The sequence below is a fragment of the Lepus europaeus genome, chromosome 15 (genome assembly GCF_033115175.1).
Source record: "Lepus europaeus isolate LE1 chromosome 15, mLepTim1.pri, whole genome shotgun sequence".
Taxonomy (NCBI): domain Eukaryota; kingdom Metazoa; phylum Chordata; class Mammalia; order Lagomorpha; family Leporidae; genus Lepus; species Lepus europaeus.
In genome coordinates this window covers 9,437,050-9,441,084 of record NC_084841.1, presented here as the reverse complement: position 1 = coordinate 9,441,084, position 4,035 = coordinate 9,437,050, and the positions used below count along the sequence as shown (strand labels likewise).

Sequence of the window (4,035 nt, the reverse complement as noted above, 5' to 3'; positions counted from 1 at the left end):
ACTAGATGTTATGAGCAAGTCTCAACATGATAAATATAGAATAAGCTGCTATTATTTAGTATATAGCTATAATCATACCATGTGATAGACAATGAACTCTTCTATGTTCCAAAAAAATTGGACAGGGGGTAACATTGAAGACAATTCAGATGCTAACAATGTTTTGATTTTAATTTGTGTGTTCATTGTAAGTGTAGAAATTTCAAAATCACCTTCTTGATACATGGTCAGAAGTTCTGCACTGGGATACCAGTAAGGAGAAAAAAAATTAGTAAAATTCAAATGACCTTGGGAAGCAGGCTTAGGAGGAAATGGCTTCCTGCTGAGAGAAGGTAGACAGAATGGGGTGGTGATTAAATTAAAAGCCTGGCGATAGCATCAAGTCTCCATCTCTTAAGGTTTCCCTACATGAAATGTATAGGCTCATTATTCCATCTTCTTGTAAGCAAACAAATAGTGAAGAGGCAGACAGTAGTAAAACAGACAAAAACCTGTAATAGTCACTTTTTAAAATGTTTTATTATTAAATGCACATAACGGTACAAGAAGACTTTATTAATAAAGAAAACTATATTCACTATTTTATATGAGTTTCAAAAAGCAATTATTCTCATTTTATTCAAATTTTCATTATTTTTGGTAGGTAAGAAGTTAGAAATTAGCCCATGTGTGTAAGAGGGGCCTGAGGACACTGGCATCTACAGAAGCAGCCCAGCATCTACACTTCAGCTTGATAACCTTCCAGGTGGTCCCAGCCCTTCCCCCATGAGAAAGCTCTCTCCTCAGCACCAAATGGGTTACCTGGCCCACTAACACTGAACAATAAAAGTTCACATCCTTTCTCCAAAGCAGACACCCTTGGCGCCAGCAAGACTCTCCCTGTCTGATAAACCCATTGTCCTGGAGGAGAAGGTGGGGGGACTCCCTTAAAAACTGGGAGTCTAAACAAAGAATACAGGCTCAGCTCTCTGCTCTCTGCTGAGCCACCCTACCCGCCTGGCTTTCCAGGTGTATTCTCTCCATTTAACCATGTAACCTTGCTTTCCCCCAGTCTGAGTGACTGGTCTCTCTCTCTCTCTCTCTCTCTCTCTCTCTCTCTCTGTCCCTTCCATTCTGATGGATGCCTTGTCCTCAGTAAAACATTGCTACTCAGTTCTCTTTCTCACGCCTGAATTCATTCTTGCATGGAGAACCCCACGACTTCTCTCCAGTGATATTTTGATCCACAAAAAGTTTATCTGTAGCATATAAAACAGGCACTACGTTCAAAAAACCTCACCTTGTCCATTTTGTCTTAAAATGTTATACGTAGAAAGTATGATACATCAATTCACCAGGCAAGCCTTAACTTTTCATTAGAACTTTGTCAAGTGAAACCAGTCCTTGAGAGGAAAGAGGAAACAATGCCTGTGAAATTCTAACAGACTACTCCCCCCGGAAGTCCCTGGACCATTTGCGTGTCATGCACCGAAGACTTCAGCATACGAAGGTTAGCGCCATTGCTCCTGCCAAGAACATCCCTGAGCTGGAGGCGACCTTGGAATGTTGTCTGCTCTTCCGTTGCCAGTTCTGGATCTGAAATGTTTTTGTTTCAAAGGAAAGGGAATCCTGTTTGTGTTTGTTTATTGAAAGAAGAAGTGCAGAGATGCATAATTTAATTTGACTGTGCTGTTCAATTGTGTGCCTGTAAATATTGGAGAGGAATATATCCTCTCCCCCATTTACATGAAGTACACAGAAATACACATGTTAATGGTCTGCTGCAGTTTTTGTCATCTTTATGTTATTATGCATCTTTTTGGGTCACTATTTTCATAGTATGCAAGTTTATCTTGACTTTAATAGGTGTTCTGTCTGTTACATTATTGTTATTTAAATGCTGTCATCATAATTATTTTTCGGAGAATCTTTTCCTATGAAATCTGTGCTATTCAAATACATTGTATTTGGGGCCAGCGCTATGGCACTGCCAACAGGGCCACCACCTGCAGAACCGGCATCCCATATGGGCACCGGTTCGAGTCCTGGCTGCTTCACTTCTGATTCACCTCTCTGCTATGGCCTGGGAAGGCAGTGGAGATGGCCCAAGTCCTTAGGCCCCTGCACCCACATGGGAAGAAGCTCCTGGCTCCTGGCTTTGGATCAGCGCAGCTCCGGCCGTTGCCGCCAGTTGGGGAGTGAACCAGCAAACCAGCAGATGGAAGAACTCTCTCTCTCTCTCTCTGCCTCTCCTTCTCTCTATGTGTAACTCTAACTTTCAAATAAATAAAAAATAAATCTAAAATAATCAAATACATGTATTTGCTTCAAATGTATTTTATTTTTATGTTAACATTTCATACTTTTATGTCTCTAATAGACCTGGTCAACTTTTAAATTAAATCTACTGAAAACAGCATTTTAAAAACATAGACTCTTCCCTCTAAACTGTTCCTATAGTATATTAAAGACTTAGACTCATTTTCAGATAATTGAACTTTAAGTGTAAGATGGAACTATAATTTTCTTCTCTAGAGGGAAATGATTTTTTTCTTTCATAATGACTGCCCTATATATAATATATATAAGTTATCCTGGGAACATTACCTTTACTGTTGAACATTTGTAGATGTTATCTATTTAAGTCACTTTTTTTCTGACAATAGTGGCCTTGTACACCATACATGAAGTCATTATATCATTCAAATAAAATTGTGTTGTCATGGAAAAAAAAAAAAAAAAAAAGAGGCCGCAGCGCCGGCGCCGGCGAGCCCAGTGTCTCCAAGATGGCCGCCTGGGGAAGGAGGCGTCTCCGCCGGGCAGCAGCGGCGGCAGCGCCCGAGAGAGGGTGAGCCTGTCAGCCACCGACTGCTACATCGTGCACGAGATCTACAATGGGGAGAACGCACAGGACCAGTTTGAGTACGAGCTGGAGCAGGCCCTGGAGGCCCAGTACAAGTGAGCCCACGCGCATCGGCGACGAGACGGCGCGCTGGATCACCGTGGGCAACTGCCTGCACAAGACGGCCATGCTGGCAGGCACTGCGTGCCTCTGCACGCCCTGGGCACTGCCGCTGGATTACTCGCACTACATCTCTCTGCCTGCCGGCGTGCTGAGCCTGGCCTGCTGCACGCTCTACGGCATCTCGTGGCAGTTCGACCCGTGCTGCAAGTACCAGGTGGAGTACGACGCCTACAAACTGTCGCGCCTGCCGCTGCACACGCTCACCTCGTCCACGCCCGTGGTGCTGGTGCGCAAGGACGACCTGCACAGGAAGAGACTGCACAACACGGTGGCCCTGGCCGCCCTGGTGTACTGTGTAAAGAAGGTCTACCAGCTCTGCGCCGTATGACTGCGGCCCCGCGCGGCAGTGTGGCCTGCCGACATGTGCGGTTCATAGATCATGGGTGTGCCAAGGGGTTTTCAGCTCGTTACACTAAGAGGCGGCTTCCCGCGGCCGGGAAGGGCAGAGGCCGCGTGGGGTGCGGTGGCGGCGCTGGCGGGGGTGCGCGCTTGGGGGGGCTTCACGTGAGCTGTTAAACTGCACCATCCAGAGCCAACCAGAAGCTGCTGACCATTAAAATGATGACAATTTCAATATATATATATATATATATATATATTGACAGACAGAGTGGACAGTGAGAGAGAGAAAGACAGAGAGAAAGGTCTTCCTTTTTTCTGTTGGTTCACCCTCCAATGGCCGCTGCGGCTGGCGTGCTGCAACCAGCGCACCGCACTGATCCGAAGGCAGGAGCCAGGTGCTTCTCCTGGTCTCCCATGTGGGTGCAGGGCCCAAGTACTTGGGCCATCCTCCACTACACTCCCGGGCCACAGCAGAGTTGGCCTGGAAGAGGGGCAACTGGGACAGAATCTGGCACCCCGACCTGGACTAGAACCCAGTGTGCCGGCACCACAGGCGGAGGATTAGCCTATTGAGCTGTGGCACCAGCCATCTGCCCTATATTTGTGCAATTAACTAGATTTTACTTTATGGCTCTTACATTTATCTATTTGAAAATATTTAATTGCTTCCTACTAAGAACAACTGAGGG

The 4,035-nt window shown here is 45.7% G+C and overlaps 1 pseudogene; it reads left to right on the top strand.

Moving 5' to 3' along the window:
* The first annotated feature begins 2,765 nt into the window (after positions 1–2,765).
* LOC133774442 (transmembrane protein 11, mitochondrial-like) lies at positions 2,766–3,578 on the top strand (annotated as a pseudogene).
* The last annotated feature ends 457 nt before the right edge of the window (positions 3,579–4,035 follow it).